Source organism: Nipponia nippon, unplaced genomic scaffold (genome assembly GCF_047370975.1).
Source record: "Nipponia nippon isolate SJK-2023a ecotype South Korea unplaced genomic scaffold, ASM4737097v1 scaffold_5, whole genome shotgun sequence".
In the NCBI taxonomy this organism is placed as follows: Eukaryota; Metazoa; Chordata; class Aves; order Pelecaniformes; family Threskiornithidae; genus Nipponia; species Nipponia nippon.
The window spans coordinates 71,237,151-71,258,664 of NW_028262369.1; the positions used below are offsets into that span (position 1 = coordinate 71,237,151).

At 40.5% G+C, this 21,514-nt stretch overlaps 1 protein-coding gene across 3 annotated transcripts in view; it reads left to right on the top strand.

The window, feature by feature from the left end:
* The window catches only part of KLF7 (KLF transcription factor 7), a 106,280-nt gene that overhangs the window by 70,957 nt on the left and 13,809 nt on the right, over positions 1-21,514 (top strand). The gene's annotated exons all lie outside the window — the stretch shown is intronic.

Below are 21,514 nucleotides of genomic sequence, written 5' to 3' on the forward strand. Positions count from 1 at the left end.
AAAGGCATCTCTCCTTGACCAAAACCAAATGCATGTAGCTGTAGCCGTTTGTTACAATACCCTTTGTTATCAGTACAGCAACCAATTTTCTCTAAGGCACAGAGTGACTTAATTACTCTGAGTGTTGATTTTTCTGAAAAGAATTCGTAAATATTTTCAGAAAAATCCTTGATTCCAGTAGAAGGATATGACCCTCAGACAGCTCCATAATTTTCATTTGTCTGGTTATGGTGCCAATTATCTTACAGTGTGATGGGACTGAAAACAAGAAGAGTCTCATGCCAAAATCACTTTCTGCTCATGATGTTTTTGGGTTTGCTTTGTTTGGGGAAAAATTATGGCTGGTGAAAATACTAGATAAATCAAGGAAGTTTATGATTCTTCCTTCACATGCTATGTGCCTCACACCTGACCCAGAAGAACTATTTGAAATGGAGGACTAAAACGGTCTCTGCCCCACTTAAATTCAAGGCTTATTCATTCTAACTGCCTTTAGGTGTGCCAAGCATCGCCAGCTGTGGAGGTGAATACACATCTATTAAGAACGAGACTAACACTTAACGGTTGGACTCGATGATCTTAAGCGTCTTTTCCAACCTTAACGATTCTATGATTCTATGAACATCTATTGTCCTGGCAACTGTCAGAGTGAACAGGTAATCACCGACAGCATGATTACCACTTTATGTCTTGTTCCCCACACATGCATATGTATTTATACATGTGCATACACGCATGTATTTAGGGATATTCAAGTTCTTGTGTTCCCTCCTGACCTTCTTGGTGGTACTATAACACAATCCTTAAGAACATTCTCCTACCCCCACCCCTATACTTAAGTGATGTGAGAGGAGGAGAGGAAGAAAGCCTTTCTGAGTGTAATACTAGTACGGTGTTAAGAGGTCTTGTCTGCCAAGCCAGATACTCCTGTGGCACTGTAAACCCATCACTTCAGTCCAAATTCACAGGTGGAATTCAATGCCTAAATATCTTTATTGGTATTGGGAGGCTTTAGCCTCAGTTCTGAGTATGGAGATTTTTTGATTCATGCCAAACTTTTTTTATTTTATCATACAATAAAATAGCTTTAAAAAAAAAAACCCACCAACAAAAGTGCTAAAAGACAGACAATCTAATTATAATATTTCTGTCGGCACCCATTCTTTTGGCCACAAAAGGAGCAGACTCCTGCCATGGTTCTGCTCTTCCACATAGCTCGGATTTTAATAAGAACAGGAGGAGGCATATAGACAGCGTAACATTTTCTGCAGGGGACCAGTCCATGCCTCAGCATTAATAATGTAGCAAATTAACAGTCTTGTCTAAGAACTGCTCCTTTGTATGATGACAGCCCAGTGTGCCATATTTCCTACAAAACCATAGTTCATACGCTGGTCAGATGTTACACGTATGTTCATGTCACAAATTACCAAGTGGAAGTAACAATGGAGATATTTTCCAAGCTTTAAACAGACTTTTTCTTTCTGTTTCTGTTTTTTTTAAAAAAAAAAGTTAATTATCAGTCCACCTTGAGCACTTCTTTTTTCTCATCTAACCGCCCCCAGCCCCCTCCCCACCCATCAAGCTGTGTGAAATCTTTCCAGCAAGACCTAAAACCATGTGATATGCTCTTGGATTCATGTTTCATGTGGAATCTCAAGCTGAGAGAGGCCTCAGGATAGAGCACTAACTGACAGGAGGACAGCAAGGCAGTCGGGATTGTGTAGGCGTGCAGAACTGAGGGACTGGGGCTGCTCAATATGTTTTTAATGAAACTAATAAATACAGCCATTGAATGAATAGAGCTGATTGATTGACACAGGGAGTTCCTAGTTCCCCCCCTTCCATCTGCAGCCTTTTCAGCAGCAGAACAGAATAAAGAAATTTAAAAGGAAACTGGGACATGTATTTTCAAAGAAATATGTTATACAGAATTGCAAGCAAAATGCTGGATAAAAGAAAAATTGTTCTTTTTCTACAAAAAGCCTAACAAGGTTTTCCCATGTTCTTTCCACAAAAAAGAATCAAACCCTCTCTCACGGTTTCCAATGAGCCAATGGAAAGATCAGTAATGGAATAGCTGAAAAAAATTCAAAGTAGAAATTGTTTTTCATTATCATTTTCATGACAGGGAAAAAATTGCTAGGAAAAATCAGCTGTCCCACTGTTAAAAAAAAAAAAAAAAAAGAAAAGAAGAAAATAGAAGTGAGCTTTGAAGTGTCTTGATGATAAAGAAGGAGCATTTCCAAGGGAAAATTCAGCCCTGATCTAATTATGGAAAGGGGTTTACAGCCACACAGCTCTGACCTCATCACACCATGCAGGATCACACAGCGCACTGTCTGCGCTGGGTAGGATGTGGGTAGTCAAGCCTTCTGGTAAAAGAGTGCCTGCATTTCCACATACCTTCTTTTTCCCCCATCAGCATGTTGACTGTGTATCCAGTTCTAAAAGATGGGAATGGGGATGACGGATGACCTTGAGGATAACGAAACTGAAATCACAGTGGTATATTCTGAAGTAGGGAGCTAGGCAGAGGAGTTGTTTAAAAATAGGCAGATGGCCAAAAATAAATACTATCAATGTCTGCATACCACAAGCTTAAAAATAATAACAGGTGAAAGCAGAGTGTATGACAGTGTAAGGAGAACTTGACATAATGGGTATTTCTGAAGAATGAGGGAGTGTCAAAAATCAATGGGATATTGTAATACTTACTTACGATAATCTCTAGAGCAAGGACAGGTTAGGTCACAGAGTGAGGGGGAGGAAGGGGACTCTGCAGCTGCAAGACAACATTGGATCTATATAGATAAGATTTTAGTAGGTGAAGAAAACCAGATAGTAAAATATTTATCTATTAACAGCTGACAAGAAGGAACTATATATTAGGAGTAAATAAAAGGGACTGCAGCATAACTCTGAGCAACCTCCTCTGGGTAAGAAGCATACCAAAGAGTAGCTTGCCAATATTAAAATTTGGAAAGGAGGAATTTTATTATTAAAAATACAAAATCAAATAGAGAAGCTAGTGAACAAGCCATAGAACTGTGAGTAAGGATATTCAGAGCCTTAGGCCGAGCAAGGAGTTTTTTCTGAGCAACTCACAGTGATTACAAACCACATACATACAGTAAATTTTAAAGACTAGATTATCTAATGCCTGCTTCTCTACCTTCCCACCTCACACCCTAACATTGCACTGAAATATTTTCCAAGATACCCTTCCTTCTGCTGTTCCCCTTTGTGTCTTCCTCCCACAAAACTGTTACAGCAAGACTCCAGCTGTTTTCTTGCTGCTGTGGCTATATGCAGAAGACTCCCACACCATTGTGCAGATGGGAGACCAGAATGCCTCAAAGTATCCCTGAGCTGCTTAACCTTATACCTTGCACATGCTGAAATCAAGGAATTAAAGTTGCGGGGGGATGGGGGGCTACTCCACAGAGGTTTAGGTCAAACACATACACAACTCTTTGTAGGGACAGAGCCTCCAAATGTCATGCAAAAATAAAAAAAAAACCTGTATATTCATAGTCACAACAAAGATTATTTGTATTTGAAAAATAATTTGGCCAGAGCCTGACTTGCAATGGCTAATATTGTTATTCCATAACTAGGTTAGTCTTGTTGGCTCTCTACTGAATCCCACAAATATCCAAATTAAGCTAAAGTAGTTCAGAACAGATTTTCTGTAACTCTGACTCCTCATTCTGGGTCCTAAGTAAATAGGTGCACGGTGTGCATTGCAGCAAGTGGGCAGCAAAGCTGAGCTCTGACAAGTCAACTACAAATGCATATTCCAAGGTCAAACTCATTGGTATCAATGGAAGTTTTGTCTTAACAGTAGAAGTGGATCAGAGACCCCTCTGGGCTAATCTGTTGTGAATGCTTGTGCTATTGATAGACTAAACTAGGAGGATGAATATTTTTTAAAAGTACAGAAAAAGGAGTCAAGAAGAAAAGAAAAGAAATAGTAGTAGCAGGAAAAGATATTTAATTAATTAGCCCCCCTTCCCCAGTTCTTACTTCTTTTCTTTGTTCTAGGAAACCATCTATTTAATCAGGGAATTTTAATCAGATGAGTGTTTTTTGCAGATACAGGCAATTAGTACACTGCTTGTCACAAGTTTGGCTATCAAGTGATACTCTTCGGGATTTATGCCTCCTATGGACTATCAAGCTGGACACCTTGCAATAGAATGAACCTTCATGAGTAACCCTTATAAACACATGAGATTATCTTTAGGGAAGTGATTAGACTCCTTTCAAGTATTTCAAGAGAAATACACCCAACCTGAGATCCTCCAATTCATGAATCACATTTCTAGAATTTTGTTCCCTGGAGCTCGATCCAAAATCACAACTTTTGCCCACCCTAGGGCTGGATCACATTTCTGTGACAATCGAATCATTGCATTGGCTCTACAGGCAACATACACAGGCTCTAAATGTCTGATTAAAACACTGAGACTTATTTATTAAAATATTTTAAAATTATTGGCAACATTTTTCCATATTTGCACCGTGTGGGAACGTTTTTTGCCATGGTCACAAACACTTAAAATTAGATAGGTATTCAAAAGCTGTCCTGGAGACTTAGGAAGGATAAAGTTTTGCATGGCAGTTTTATTTCTTCCTCTTTTGTTTTGTTTTGTTTTACTTGCTATTTGTGGAGCTCCTTGGTGCTAATTTATGGTTTTCAAAAACACAGTTAAGTAGTTCATTTATAGAACATCAATAAAAATGCCAGGTTCAGTCTGATGTGTACTTAGTCCTCAGGCTTCCAGAGAAATTGAAATGGTTCAGAAGTACAAATTCCTGTTAAAAAGTTGGGAATGTGCTGCTATTTTTATAACTTATTCCCCCACCTTATTATTTAAATAATTGCCTCCTCACCCACCTGCCATATTTAGGAAAGAGAAGAACTTTGCACAGATGCGTTATATATGACAGGGAAAAAAGAAGAGAGGAAAAGGAAAAAAAAAAAAAAAAAAAGAGGAAATGGGAAAAGGGGGGGAAAGAAGAAAGAAAAAAAGAAGAAAGAAAAAGAAAACAGAAGACAAGAAGGCGCCGAAGCTGCAGAAGAGAAGACATAGCCTCCAGTTCAGGAAAGACTTCCTGTTCCCAAAGAGGTGATTAATCATGTGCTTGAAGTTAAGCACACACTTATGTGCCTTGCAAAACTGTGATATAGGAGGAAATTGTGTGCTGAGTAGAACATCCTGATTTTACTTCCTAAAATGTCTTCTTGTCTTTAAGATCTTGTCTGTTCTGTCTGACCAGAGAATTGATAATCACAGGACAAAATCGATCTAGGCTCTGGAGCAGCTGATTGCCAGCAGGTCAGCTGAAGCGAAATCCTGCACTGGGGACTAATTGGTAGAGTTTTCCAGTTGTTAAGGAATCTGCTGCGGAAGACTGTGAAACTCAGCGTATGTATTTCTGATTTTATTAGTACGGGGACAGAAATTGGGAACAGATCCTCCTCTTTACATTCATCCTCACTTGCAAGTATTTGGGTGCTAGAAAAAAAATTAATGGACAGATTCTTATTTATATTCTGGTTCCTTTGTATAGCTGGATAGAAGGGCCTTCATGTTAGAATCAAGAAAAAAATGGCACTGAATTATAAAGTGGTATAAATAGCTTTTCTGTAAATGTGAATCTGACCTCAAGTATTAGGAGCTCCAGAGTGAAAGAATAGTAGTATTAAAAAATAAAGGGGCAGAGAGGCTTAAGTTAGGCACGTAATTGCTTTGCAGACGTTCATCATGCAAAAATAGAAGGCAAAAACTTGTTAGGAAAAGTAAGACAGTGTGATACATAAAGGCATTTACCCCTAGGTAAATCAGGAGTAGTTCTCCTGAAATCAACAGATTGGTGTAAATTGAGCCTGGAGCAAGATAGGACTCCGAGATAACATTTGCTCAAGTTACCTCCCTTATTATTGGAAGGATGTCAGCTGCAGCCACGTCTATTTGGAGCTGCAGCACAGGAGGATAAAGGGAGAATGCTTGAGAACTGATTAACAAGTTACCAGCTGAGTGGGTCTTATTATTTTGAAATGTAAATGCTTTTGTTGATTAAATCTGGACCATTAGCTCTGCTCTGTGGTAGAGGAAGTTTCATCAGAAGTGAAAAAAGAGGAAGCAAGGAGCTTTGTGGTGTTGTGATGGCCATTGAAATCGCTGACCCATTATTGGGAAATGTCCCAAGAATGTACAGAGAGCTGAAAACATGAGCTTTTATATTTGAACTTATCCTCTGCAACTGGAGCTGTGGGAGGCTCTTACTCTCTTCAGATTATGCAGAAAGCAAACACATGACTTACGCTGACCAGCAGTTACCAAGCAGTCAGTTTAATGACGACAAATTCCTATTCAGCAGGATCTTGGTAATGTTTCATATAACTGTAAGGACTAGTGCAGAACAGGCAAAAGTTTCTTCTCAGATCCTTACCATAGGTTTTTATCTACTCCAGATGCCTGGAGTTCCTATTCATGAAACCAAATTTCTGCACACGTAAAAAGATGTGTAGTGTATTTAGACACCTTCCCAATTGACTTGCACAAGAATAACCACCTAATTTAAACACCCACTGAAAGGCACATTTTTTTATATACAAGGTCAAATTCTATCCTGATTATAGAGCAGGATGAAAGAAAAACATTGAAGATAACAAAACAACCATGGGTAACAAAGCTGTCCTTTCAAAGCTTCTGGTCCTGTGGTGTGGATTTCTAGATCTGAAATATGTGGTTAACTTCCAGACAACCTCTTCTTGACCTATGTCAGGGAGCCAAGACTATAGCATTTGGATTTTGCAATCCAGTTTTCTTCTGTCTTCTTTCCAAGCGCAGCAGGAGACTCCCCAGGCATTTCATTACGAGAAATCATAGTGATCTTCTGTCTGCCTTGGGAGAGTGTTATATGAAATGCAGCTACCTATATATCAAATGACCAAAGGACCAATAGGATCATCTGAAGTATTACTCCACAGCAATGCAGCTCAGTCACCCCGTGTTGTGGTTTAACCCCAGCCAGCAACTATGAACCACACAGCCGCTCACTCACTCCCCCCCAGTGGGGTGGGGGAGAGAATTGGAAGGGTGAAAGTCAGACAACTCCTGGGTTGAGATAAGAACAGTTTAATAATTGAAGTAAAATAAAATACAATGATAGTAGTAGTAGTAGTAGTAGTAGTAGTAGTAGTAGTAGTAGTAGTAATAATAATAATAATAATAAAATACAATAATAATGTACAAAGCAAGTGATACACGACACAATTGCTCACTACCCCCTGACTGATGCCCAGCCTGTTCCCGAGCAGCAATCCCTTCCCCCCTGGCCAACTCGCCCCAGTTATATACTGAGCATGACGTCATATGGTGTGGAATAGCCCTGTGGCCAGTCTGGGTCAGCCCCCCTGGCTGTGCCCCCTCCCAGCTTCTTGTGCGCCACACAGAGCATGGGAATCTGAAAAGTCCTTGACTGGTGTAAGCACTACTTAGCAACAACTAAAACATCAGTGTGTTATCAACATTATTCTCATACTAAATCCAAAACACAGCACTATACCAGCTACTCAGAAGAAAATTAACTCTATCCCAGCTGAAACCAGGACACCCCGTCAAAAGTACCATACTCCGTGTACTGCAACTTTCACATAAATTGTGAGCAGTATTTTTCTTAAAGTTTGTGGTGAAGGCTTTGGGTAAGCTCGCCAAACTTGCAATTATGGGGTTATCTCCAGCTCCACTACACTGATTATTGCTCAAGTTCTTGGGCTACAGAGAAAATCTACGTGGTATTTGAAAAGATGAGCCCCTGGAAGAACTGGAAGAACTCATTATATATTGGCTAGAGCAGAAAATAATTCCTCCTTCTCATTTAACAAGAAACCACCATCTACTTTTCTCCTCATTCTGTCCAGATACAGAGTCAGGCTTTCTTTTACCCATTCAAGAAATAGAACCTTCACCTCTAACACAAAAACATAGGTTTGTGTCATGCTAGCACCAAGAAGAACTAATTAGGGCCAGGGTGCCCATTACGGTAGATGCTACACAAACTTCTGAAGGAAACTATCTGTGATAAAGATGTTGACTTCTAGTTTAAGACAAAGCGTCAGCACCCAGGGTAGAAGGAGGTGGGGAGTTAGGGGAATGCGTGGTTATAGAGACCAACTTTGAGAATGTAAAATGGGTAAAGATTTTGAATTCTTGCCCTTTCTGAACCTAAGGCCCCAGTAATGGGATACCAATAGGATGGGTAAAATCATCTTCCTTTGAAATACCTTGTCTTTTCTTCTGGCTTTATCAACTGACTAGCAGTTGTTTTCACTGCAAAGTAAAACAAAAAGTCAAAAAACCACAGAGTGAGCATACCAGATGCCTTTCATGTGTGTTTAATACAGCACTAGTAGAGCATTATCCCAAATGACTTATACCCTCTCAAACAATGATAGCTCTAGGAAAAAGCAAATATTGACACTCAAATAATGTTTGCCCAGCAATCAGTGAGCGGTATACAGCACTCAGGGCGTCTTTGTTACAGGAATCAATTAGGAAAATGGAGAACTGAGGTCCTCCAATTAGAAGTATATAATAAATGCTGACATTATTGAAAATGTCCACTCTGCGAATCTTTCTGAAGCTATGCATTTATCTCCTTCTCAGTCGGTACCACTTGAAACTCTCACTACAGTTGACTACCTCCCAGTATCCATACCTTCCATTTTGATGTTATCTCCCACATGTGAAAATAGATGTTTGTCACCTTAGATCCACGCAGCATCCACCTGTTCTGCCTCCAAAAATGATCAGTACTGGCTTTATCAGAGGATGTAATCCTGCAGCTGAGGAGATATTGAAAATATGCTCCCAGGGAATGTTATGTCCTATTCCCATTAATTGCATGGTGTCCTGACAGACTTCGTATGATTGATTACACGACATCAGTCTTCTTCCTGCAAACACTTGTTTCCTTCTCTCTGCTTGACTGATGCTAAGGTTAGCCCTCCTGTGTACCAAAATGTTGAGATTTGAAAATAAAGGGCTGGAGTCTCGGTTAGGTTCTCCTTTGCCTCTTTATACCACCAGTGAGGCAAGGGAGTCAGCAGTCCTTCTTCACACAGTGAGGACTGGAGTTCCAGCTCTTCTGTGTCGCTGGAGCACTCAAAGCATTTGAAGGAGATTGGTGACTTGAACCCCAGATGTTCAGTGAATGAAAGGTGGTTCCAGTTCTTTGTGTCTGCAATGCGTGGGATAGAACTTCTTACAGGAGATTCAGTGACCCCTCTTAAGCGTCTCCATCAGGGACAGATTGTTAGTCTGTTTCCTGTATGTTATTTTCTGATTCTGTTAGCATTCATAAATGTCTCAACATCCAGCATTTTTCCATTACAGCCTCTATAATTTGTCACTGCTTCTCCCAGGACAAATATTTGCTGTGGAGAGATGAATCTGATTGGCTTTTTTTTAAGACAATAGCTTTTTCTTTTCCTTGTTTTCCGATCGCTTCATTATTGTTTTTGGCAGCTGAGTCATAAAAAGATGTTACACAAAGGGTATTTACAGTATAATGAGGTTCAATGGAGTTGAAAGCTAAAGTTCATTAGCCTCACATTTAAGACTATTAGAGCAGAGAGGCTGTAGTGAAGCTTTGTGTTTGTCATTTGCACAGTGTTTCTGAAAAGCAAAGAGCATAGATTCTCTAGACACTTACTGTCTTCCTTTCTAGCCTCCCAGCTGATTTTCATTTGCAACAGAGTCCAATATTGCAGAATGGAGATTGATGGAACCGTTCAGCACAGTGTCAGCAAGTGTACGTAACCTCTGCTCTGACCATCACCAAAGTTACTAGGAGAATGAATCAAAAAGGATTTGAGCAAAAGATGGTGTTGGTACCATAGTGACCATGCAGTTGCTAAGGATGTGATTAACACTCCAGTTGCAGGAACGGGAGAGTTAATTGCTATGTCCTCATTCCATTTCTCATGGGGAATACCTGTTTGCCAGTTCTACAAGAAAAAAAAACCCTGCCTCTTGATTTTACAGCATCTGAAGCCAGCACCTCTTTGACCCTGAACATCTCCATTATGAAACTAGAATACATAACTTCCATTCACTAAGTCCAGCACATGCAATGCTAACAATTGCCTTTTTTTTTTTTCCCCATTCTTGCTATATTTCCCCCTCCCATGCACAACACACACTTACTGGCTCACTTCCCCCTGGAAGTTTGAGAGCCGCCTTTTTTTTTCTGTAAGTCTGAAATTCAGCTATTAAGCTGAAGAAGGCTCAGGGAAATGAACTGAAATGTCTAGTGAGAAGAAAAATGGCACTGTAAGGATAGGATAAAAAAAAAGCTCAGGGTAATAGAGATTGATCACTCAATCTGTCTGTGGCCTCAAATAAAACTGAGTGAATTTAACACGTTAGGTTACAGTTAAGAAGCTGAGTTGTTTCTGTGGATATAATATAGTTTCAGATTATCATGGGGAGCCATTTATTTATTTTTGCATTTGTGAGTCATTTAGGCAGTCCCTTTATGTGAGTGAAAATATGTTTATTTTCCCACTCCCTGCTGTTGTGTGTTCTATTAATATCACACTAGTTGAAATAGATGGGCACACTAGAAACTATTTGGTGTTGAATTTGTTTTTCAGGTTTCTTTTTCTCTACTTTTTCTTCTTCAGGCAGCTATTTTTATAAACCAGTTCAAAATCCCCCAGGCACTTTTAATACAAGTTTTCCTCCATTTTTAAAACACAGGGCTTCACCCCACAATAACAATCCACAAGGACACAGGAGCCTGTGTAAGGTCTGTGATGTCTTTTATCCCTTTCAGACAAGATGGAGGTGACACTGTATTTCCCTAGCTTTCCAAAACAAAGCATCAGGCACTCAGAAGTGGCCCCAGTTCTGACTGCTTCTATTTGATTAAAATAAAAGGAAAAAAGCTAGAAGCTGTCAAAAGAGAAGGTAAAGTGAATAGAAAAGGAATGTTGCTGTGAAATACACTGGTCCCTGCAGTTTACCAACAACCACAATTACCATCTCCCTCCCTCACCAAGGACATTCCTGGTAGCTGCTGCCACTGATGCTGTTGCCCCTTTCCTCATGGCAGAAGCTAATGGGGCACTGGTAAATTTGACCCTTTTAATGCTCCCTATAGCATCTTGGAGTTGTTTCTCTTCGCTCTGCCCTTCCTATGGCTCCATTTGGATTTTAGTAAAGTATGGACACTCCAAGCTGGGATCTGGTGCCATGTCATGCTTGGCACTGTATGTACAGACTATAATGAGGACACTGAAGAGCTTATTATCTAAAGAGATGAGGCACAACAGGTTTACAAAGGAAATCAGTGGAGAAAATGAATTTGAAGTGTTCCCAGCTGAGCCAAGCAGTTCCCAACTGAGGGAGGTGACACACGAGAGCTCAAAGTCCAGGAGCTGGAGCCAGAAGACCTGACTTTGAAATCTAACTCAGCTGTTCTTGCTCATGTTGAAATGATGGGGGATTAAAGCACCCGTACTTGATGGAGGTGCCTCCCCTTGATGGAGGCAAGGGCATTCTACTGGGGGCTCCAGGCAGTTACCTGTGGGCTTCTGAACTCATAAGCTATTACTGCTGTCTGTAGCAGAAGTGGGATGGCACTGAAAATGAGATCCTCTTCACACCCTCAGCCAGCATGACCCAGTTAGCTTGCAGCAGACATCAATCAGGATGTTTGCCTCTGCCTGTGACTGAGCAGCAAGCCTGCTCTAGTGCCCCTGGCTTGGCTCTTGCTTTGCCCCCCATTTGTCTCCCCATTATGTGTCACTCCCTGCTTGTGCTGCATACTGTCTAGGTAGCAAGGTACATGCACTGTGGAAGAGGCGCTGTCTTTGTTTTAAATGTCACCATCATACCTTGTCCAGCATGGCCCTGACCTCTTGGTATTGGTCTTAAGAACTACAGAAATAGAAATTAATACATAAATCCTCCCACCTTAACAATAAAGGAAGGGTGGGCTGGTCATGACCCCATGATGCATATTCCCATCCTCCCTAGTAGTCTTCAACCCTGGGTTGTCACTCCATGATGGAACACATACTACCATCTTTTGAATGGAACCTCACCAGCTTTCTCCTTGTGGCAAAGTGCCTCTGTGTCTTTGTTCTTTCTTGATCATATACTTTGGTTCACATACAACCCCTCTTATGTCCCCACCTCTGCCAGTGGGAGGGCAGTAGTTCTGGAAGGGCATTAACGGTCTGTCATTTTGTACATGCTTCAGATAGAGCAATGAAAGTTCCAGCTCTTCCAAAGATACTGCTGGACAGTAAGCAAATGTTATGTAAAGGTGAACCACTACATAGACTGCTCCGCTGGCTTAGGCAAACAGATAAGAAGACATGAACAAGCTTCCTGGAGAGGGAATCTGAAAAGACCAGTCACAGGGAGTAAGAGATAAGAACAACAGACTGGAGGAGAAAGCAGAAAATTAAGGACAGCTATATTGGTGTCAGTCCTACTTTCCTAAAGTCCAAGGGAGATGTGTCAGCGTCTACAAATAAAAGCAAGATCAAGACATGAGAACTTATCCCCTCATAGCCTACCACTTGCATTGAATACGCTGATATTATCTACTTTCTCAGTCACTTTATTCAGCTGAGGAAACAAGCCTGGTAAAACATGTCATATGTCTTCCCCAGGAACAAGTCCGCAACATCTGAGTGTTTTTGATCTAGGACATAATTTTCCTCTGGTGTTACTAGCAAAATCAGTGGTATCACCTTATGAATCATCTTGTACAGCAGCAGTTTTTGAAGGTGTTCTGCTTTCTAATGCTGCATATCTTTTAATAAGTCTTTTTTCCAAAGTCCTCAGGCCCTAGGAAGCCAATTTATAACACATCTCTTTTTAAATACATGTGCCAGAAACCCACACATTCAGCATGTCAAGCACAGGAGCCTGACATTAAGTTCTTAAACCTGTGGCTGAGATCCTAAAAATAAGCGCCAGAATTTTCAAGAGGAATGAAATCTAAAGAGCTTCAACCCCACATGAAGAAATTATGTATTTTGTTCTTTTGAAAAGTCAGAAAATAACAAGAGACAGGGCTTGTAATGCAGGACTCATTTTCTAGCCTGTGTGAAGTGTTTGACAGCATTTTACACTGGTTTCTCTTTAGAGTGATATCCATCCATTAGAGGACCAGACCAGGGTCCAGAAATTTTCAGCACCTCTCATTGTTGACCTGTTCTCTTGGCTGCAGTTTTACCTTTTACAAAATGAAAGGTGGGGAAGGAGGATAAAAATGTAGGGGAAAAGAGGAAATGATGGTGACCAGATTTATGAAGCAGATTGAGATCTGCTGATGAAAATGGGACAGAAGAGCCAGCAGTTATTATGGGGCACCATATTCATACTGGACTAGAATGTGTACAAATAGACTTGGCAGAGCGTCCCCAGGAAAAGGAGTCCCTGAATTTGTTCCTATATTTACACAAGGATGTAAGCATAATTATTATAGGACTGCACAGTCCTGATGTAATGACAGGGAAATTGCTGCTCTGTTCTATGACTCTCTCATATAAACAACCCTCTGCCCCATAAATCATTGCGCAGTTACATTGTTCTGCTGGAGAAACTTCTGTTACTGCCCTGAAAACATAAAAAATAAATCTATACTACCTGGCTTTTGGAGAGCCAACAGTGCTAGTGCCTGGAAAATTACTTCCCTGGCAACTATTTATACTAACAAAGCATGTTCCTTCTGTGCGGGCAGATCCCAGGAGGCAAGAGCATTCAGCATTCCATAACTTGGAATCACAGTGACAGGACTGGGCCTTGAGTTTTTTTATGTTGTTTTGTTTGTGGGTTGTTTTTTTTTTGTGACTAGGAGTCTCCTAAGCAACAAAATGGGTAGCAGGAAAAATAGCAACTAGACTAATAACAAAACTAGGGGAAATCCCAGCCTGAGTCATTGTAGGAAAGGGAATGAGCAGTCCCCTTGAGCCTTGTGACACTTATTCAACAGAAAAAGTTGTTCAAGATTATCATCCTGTCACCTGATGAAGATGTGGGGTATGTGCTTAACGGGTCTTCCTAACTGTAGAGCAAAACTCCCTCCTTGCCTTCTGCTTGCTTTTGAAAAAGCTGTATTTTAACAATTGAAGAGTGAGACAGTCCTCTTTCCAGCAGGAGCTAAATTCACATGGAAACCAGATTTTTGTCCCAGATTGGCTTTAAATGGGAAAAAAAGCCTGGCATTTCTGCAGGCTTGCTCTTGCTTTTCAAGCCACAAATGGGAGCAGAATCTGACTCTTCAGTCACTTCCATAAGGGCAGCTCCTGCATAGCTTATAGACTCCTCATTTCTCTACACAGGCCTCATCTAGGGTCTCTTCTATCTGAAGGATCTTTTTTTTTCAGGGCTGACAGTTACTTTAGCTTTAAGCATTTACGCTGATGCTCTAAACATATTCCTACAAAACAGAAAGTTGTTCAAGTGTGTTTCTAGAGAGTGCAATGGTCAGTTCTGAGTTAACACTTCCACAGGAAGCTGCAGTGCAATAATAAGGTGGTTTGGTTTGTCCAACATCCCAAAGGATCAAAGAACTCTCAGAACAATCTTTGTCTGAACTCAGATATGTCAAAAAATACACACCAATTTATGTAGGTGCCACCCTTGCTGTAAATGCCCTGCAGGTTCTTTCCTATTTTTGAGGGTTTTCAGCACGTATATTACTTTAATTAGCATGCAATGTAAGTTATATGTTGATATTGGCCCTTATTGTATATGACTACATATTGCATGGCTTCTCAGCATCTGAGCTTCTTTTCTCATGATCCTCTTGTGGTTTTGTTCAGGCCTTTTCGTGTTGGTAATGCAATTGAGTCAGCTATGTCTAATAATCCTCATCATTTTCACAGAAGACAATAATACAACCAAGCAGCAGAATTAACGAAGTCTGGTTTCCTCTGAAATTGTGTCCCCGCCCACACACAATCTGTAACCCACTTCTCCTCAATTTCCGTCATAAGTGTGCCAAAAAACATCCTCAATTTCCTCCGCTCTCCTCTTAGAGAGGCCCCCCCTGCTCTTTTCAAACAAGACCTAATTACTGACCTCATCGCACATCCCTTTCCCTCTTAAAGGCACTAACGTGGGGTCTGTACTCCACACAGCCACCTTTTTTTACAGAGCTTGTAGGAACTTCTTACTTTTGTGACCTCTTTCACATTGCCAGTTTGGCTGAAGGCAGCCAGCTGGTTCACAAGTTACTAAGGAGAGGCTGAGAGATCGACAGTATGATCTCTAAGGCCTTATTTCTTCAGGAAAAGAGGATAAAAACACAAGGTGATTAGAGCCCAAGTCTTTATGTCTATGGACCTGGGTTTTTAGAGATGTCTTCATCCCACAGAGCTGGTGATTTTGTTGAGGAGTTATTGTGTATTCGCCTGCATATTATCTAATCATTACATTTTACCATCATCCACTGAGGACAATAGAAATGTTTTAGTATAATGGTTAATTTGTCTCGTTGGCTGTGAGAGACTGGGAACTGCATTTAACCGAGGCAACAATTCCCTTCTTTTTTAAACAGCTTGGAAGTTTCCAGGGACCTTGTCTGACTCCTGATTCCCCTCCCTTACTGTTCCCTGTCTTCTAAATTGGCACATGTTGCCAAAAGTGCCTGCTGACCAAGGAGTGGATGGCATGGCTTCCTGTCGGGCTGTCAACATAGTTCTTTTAATCAGGCAGGGATTTGTTGCTGAATGAAAGAAATCTCCCCCAGACACCTTTCAAGTGAATGGTCTCCACAAAATTCCCAACCCAAGTTGCCGTGGGAAACTGGGTAAAAAGGTTTTAGAGATCAAGCTCTGGTCTCAAGCATGTTAGGATTTACAGGGTCAGATCCAGCATTGCTAAGGCCAGGAGAAGTTTGACTATATGGACTCAGTGAGTGCAGGATTAAGCCCATTGCCACTTAGCTACCATGGTGACAGAAACCTTAGAAATTTCTGAGACGTTGCTGGTGTGCTGGACTAATTTCAAGCTTAAATTTGGAATAGGCTGTACAGCAAGTTTAACATTGCCATTTAAATTATAGTCAACTATCTTTTTTCCTAAATGTATTAAATAATATATATATTTACATCTTGGAGGTACATTGTGGTTTTGCAAATTCTCTTCCTTTTCATCTAGAAAGAAAGACTGCTCAACAAAGAGAATTATTTCCGTTTAAGCAGCTTCTGTTTCCACTAGCGTGTTTGGAAAACGCTGCTGTTCTTTAGTGAAGAGCCCTCTGAGACACTCTGGCTTTCTGTGAGGTCAGAACTCCTCACCCACTCACTGCTGTCTGCTCCTGACGCGTTATCGTATTAATGTTCCTGGTGGGTTTCTCTAAAGTGTCTGTGTGCTTTGAAGCTGAGGAAGAGGTGGAGTTGGTAATTTCACAGAGTACTATAGCACCATGTCAACATTTGGGTTTAGTCCTCTAAGTAAAACCTGCTGCACTTCATATAGAAGTCTAGGGTCTCTCTCAAAAAAATGTGACCTTTAAGCAGGGTGTATTTCACTAGAGTACCTGTTAAACATACTATCAAATGCTTCTCATGGTTTTTCTGTAGAGAAGCAAAATGAGAAATTTGCACTGCATTACTAAAAATACTGTGTAAGAGATGTGATAGGCAAAAAATATTGATTAGCTCTAGGATGCTATGTGTTTTTAAAGTAGACCTGTGCTTAGAAACAATTTCTTTTCCTTTGAACCCATTTTTCATTGTAAAGCTCTGTGGCTCAGTTTGGATGCTACAAGATCCTGAGTAGGTCACTGACTGAGACTCCAAAGATCCGGGCCCATTCTGTGTTCTGCAGTCCATCTTGCTAGGTACCCTTATGCAAGCTGGTTTTCTTTCCTCTCAGTTCTCATGTGCTTTGTTGAGTAGTTTCTCATGCTACTAAGAGTAAGACTTTGAATAGCCATGTGGGCCTTACTGTGTTGGCCTCACTGGAGGTACTATAGTCACATAAAAGGTAATATTTTTGCTGCTCAAATACACAGAATTCCAAAATAGTTCTGCAGTAGGTGTCATTGTATTTGATTTTACAGGGAGGTGAAATAAATGGTGCCTATCCCTGATAGTTTACAGTATGGGAAAGTGCTGTTTTAGCCTATTCAGAAAATAAATAGCTTATTCTTTTCTGGTCGCTTTTGCATTAACATAGCCCCTTTGAGAGGACCTTCACCTGGCAGAGGACTGAAGAATAGTATAGCTAGATCAGTGGGACTGACCAGACTGCCTAATTTGAGTGATCCTGACCATGGAGTACGTGTAGGGTTAGAACAAACTTTGTCTCAGCTATGTTAGGCTAGAGAACTCAGCCTGAGTTCCTGGGTTTCCTTGGAAGATAGTCAAAGAGCTCAGTCTTCTGCTGGTATTATAAAGAAAGCATGCAGTAGATGCAACATCAGATTCCTGGTAACCTGGACAAAACCCACCCATTACAGCTGAAAAAAAGCTTCATGACCATCTTATCTGTACAGTCTAAAGGAAGTGACAATTTCTGGAACTTACTCTTTTTCAGTCCCTGGGACACTGTGGGTCACAAGATAGATAATTAATGGGTGAAGCCAGTGGCTGTCTCTGGATCCTTGAGAGTCCATGGGATCCACAGAATTAACTAAGACAAGTAAGGATTGCTAAACAAAACAAGTATATATATAAAAAATACATATATATTTGATATATATATTTCTTGTGCTGAAAAGAGTCATAGATATTGGAAAAGGTTGGAAACTGAAGGTAAAAGTACAACTCCACAGTTTGAAGGGGGACATGGAAGAGGAGAGCTTGAGGCTTTAATGACTCAACTAGACAACTACCCCCAGAAATGCACCCCAGAGAGCAATCCTAGAAGACAGATAGTCTTTCATTGGCCCTTTTTGTCATTTCTAACTTCTTTGATTCCACACATTTCCATGTCCTTTAAATAGAACAGGGCTTCTATCAATCTCTTGATCTGTTCTCCTGGCACACACAATGACAGTCCTATGTGCAGATGGAGCCAGGGGAGTTTTATTGCCTTTTTTTCTAAAAAACATGTCCAAACTGCTTTTGGTTCACTGCTTCTCCACCCCCATCATTCTGCTACGTCTTCCCATTTCTTTGCTGCTTACATTGTATGACTTTTCTCCCACTTGTAAGATATATGCTTTCTTTTATAACGTTTCTCATGCACTAAAAAAAGTGCTAAGTCAAGCAGTTACCAGAGCTGGAAGATCTAACCTTCCTCCAATTGGCACAGCCGTCATGTAATAGCCATCATGTTAACTTTAAGTATAGATTATTATTATTGAGCTTGTATTACCTTGGCTGTTTGCCCAGCATGTCCTTGATAACTCAGGGTCACAAAAAATGAGTAATACTCTGGTCCTACTCAATAAGACACAGGATCAGCATGATGAAAATGGCCTTAGCATTCAAGAATCCTTTAAATTTGACACTCCAAATTAAATTAAAAAATGGTTTAGATTGCTTTCCAGGAATAATTGCTATTAACCCTTATTCCCCTTCTCGCCCCTTCCCAAGACTATTATGGATTCCCAGTTGCTCAGATGCTAAGAATACCCTTCGATAATGTTTTGGGGATTTAAGGCACTAACAAGTTTATGAAATTAATGGGATTCTGTAGGTAGCAGACAAAAGACAGTTGGATAGGTTTCTCCATGCACAAGTAGCTTGATACCTGCCTCTGAGATGGGAGCAGTGCCAAGTAATGCATTTTGGCTGTGCACTCTTGTGCAATCATTTCCCCAATAGAATTACATTCTCCTGGTGTGGGATGGTTTGTCACCTCTGAGCATGACCCTTTTATAATATTTCCTACTCAACTGTTTGACACAGAGCTGGCTTTCCCAGATTTCTACCTCTAGGTAATGATCCCTTTAAGTGTTTTCAAAATCACACTATAATTGGTTCAGGTCAATGTCACAGGTTACTGGTGAAGCAAATAACAGCGAATTCAGAGACAGTTCCAATATCACAGGTGTTCGACCACAAGGGACATTGCTTATCCCAAGGAGGATTCATTTTTCAAATAGAAGGTAAAGCATAAGACCCTCAAAACCAAATTAAAAACAAACAAACAAACAAACAAACAAACCCTTCATTTATTTTTAACTAAGTAGCTTGGGAAAAAAAAAAAAAGTCATAACATGCAAATCTAAAGAATATGCAGAAACAGTGACTGAAGTGAGAAGAGAGAATTTGGAGTAAAGTGGCCTTTCTCATAGATTCATGTGTTTCTGTTTTGTGTTTTGAAACTAGGAACACAGACATTAAATACAAACTTACTCTTGGTGTATTAGATGATGGCAGTGGATGGGGGATCCTTGCTACAATCAGTTGATTGACCTGCCCTGGCACTAGCAGTAAATGACATAAAAGCCTGTACTGCAATCTTAGGATGGAAACTTCTTTTATGTGACTCTGGCAAATAGACTTTTACACCTAATTATCACAGAGTGTGCTGCCTACTCGTGTGTTCCTCGCTGCCTGGTTATGCTTGTGCTCAGTATCTCCCTCATTAGTTTTAGTCCTTCTTCCACCCTGTGCCTCACTCATCAGAGCTAAATAACATACACTGGTAATCCTTTTCCTCCTCAGCCTGCTCCCAGGTAAAGCTGTATGGATGTTTGAGAACAGGAAGAGTTTGTATTTTCAAAATAAGGGCTGTCTCTTTTAGACACTCATGCAGAAGAAGCTAAAGCTAGGAAAAATGGCATTATTAGTCTGTCTGTGACCTACCCATTTCCTCTTTCCCACTGCTAAAGCCAGTGTTACATCTTTGTCAGTACAATAAATTTCCATCATTTTCACAAATGCTCTCCCTCCTCTAGGGGTTTTCCATTGCAGTTGCTACTATGCAACCCTAACCACCTCTCCCTAAATTATTTTGCCTTCATTTGAGGCATTCCCACACAACAGAGCGCAGCTGTGTTGGGATGTACCTTGGGTCAGTATACTGAGGTGAATTAAAAGCTGTGAGCATGACACTGCATTTACTCTTTCTGCTTGCCGCTGGCTGCCTTGTGAATAGCACACTCATTGTTTGCCAACTTGCAGAAAAGAAGCTGGTTTTATGAATGCCTACCATGCACATAAACAGACACCGTGAGATTTGGCAGACAGGAGCAAGTGCTGACAGGTTGTCATCAAATTATTCCTTTATATTTTATACCAACAAGGATCATCCAGATTCATTGGAAGGAGGATGCAGGAAATATAAAATTCATTTTACACAAGATTTTCATTAGGAATACCCAAGTTTGCTAATTCTAATGCCCAATCATAACCTTTGTTTATTTTCTCTTATTATTGATTCCCTCTCAGCTTAGTGGTAATGAAAACAAAGCAGCTTTGGCCAGCCATTTATGTGGAAGGAAATTGTGAGCACAGCATACCTCATCAAAGCAATGGGTTCTGCTGTGGTTTTTGTGTATGATATAACTGGACATCCCATCTAGTCAAGAAAACCTAGCTCTGGATGGAGCCAAAAGAAGACACAGGGAATGAGACAAAGCTTATCAGGACCATGAATACCTGCAGGTTGTAGGCTGAGGGAACCCAAGACCAGCTCAGGATACTTTGATTTCCATTCAGACAGAGTCTGACCCTTCTGTCTAAAGTAGATCCCAGGCTACTTTGGAAAAAGGGGAGTTTTGGCTAGAGGGATTTGGGACACAAATGGCTAGGTCTTCAGCTGTCATAAATCAATAAATTTCCATCTACAATAATGTCTGGAACACACTGAGAACATCTTTCTGTGTTTCTGAGCATGTTTGTTCCAGTTAAGACTACTTCCAGTTTTCTTGCACAGTCTAAGATGTTCAAGTCTGAGAGTTTTTCGCTTGAAGTAGAATCTGCACATAAGAATAATGTTTGAGTGGATTTCTGGAGCATAAGCAGTTTATCAGGAAGTAACAACTTGCATTGCAAGTGCTTCTGCAGAAAGGTCATTTGACAGAGGTGTTTTCCACACTCCGCTCAAAACCGTAGGTTTTTGCTCTTCCATCTAAGAAGATGCTCTAAGAAATGAGGCTACACACGTTCATTTAATATTATAGTTCCCTTGTGATATCTTCACTTTCCTTAATGAGGGCAGTGTTGCTAACTTGTTAGGAGCCTGCGGACTGTATCAAATTAACATAGCATGGAGGAGAAATTAACAGAGAGGGGAGCTCCTTGCATGAAATGGAATGAGATCACTGATGGCCCTTTCTTCAATATTTATTTTTGTATTACAGACAAAATGTTAACAAGGATAATATAGAACACTGTCACGCAGAACTGGGATGCCCTTGTTTTTATTCAATAACCTGAATGACCAAAAGTAATTAATCCTTCACAATACTAATTAGATAACAAAGCAAGCATGATTTGGGTGTTTAACTGTGAGAAAGAAAGGGAAGGGGCATGGGTCTTGGTAAAATTATTGCGGAGAAACAACAATGA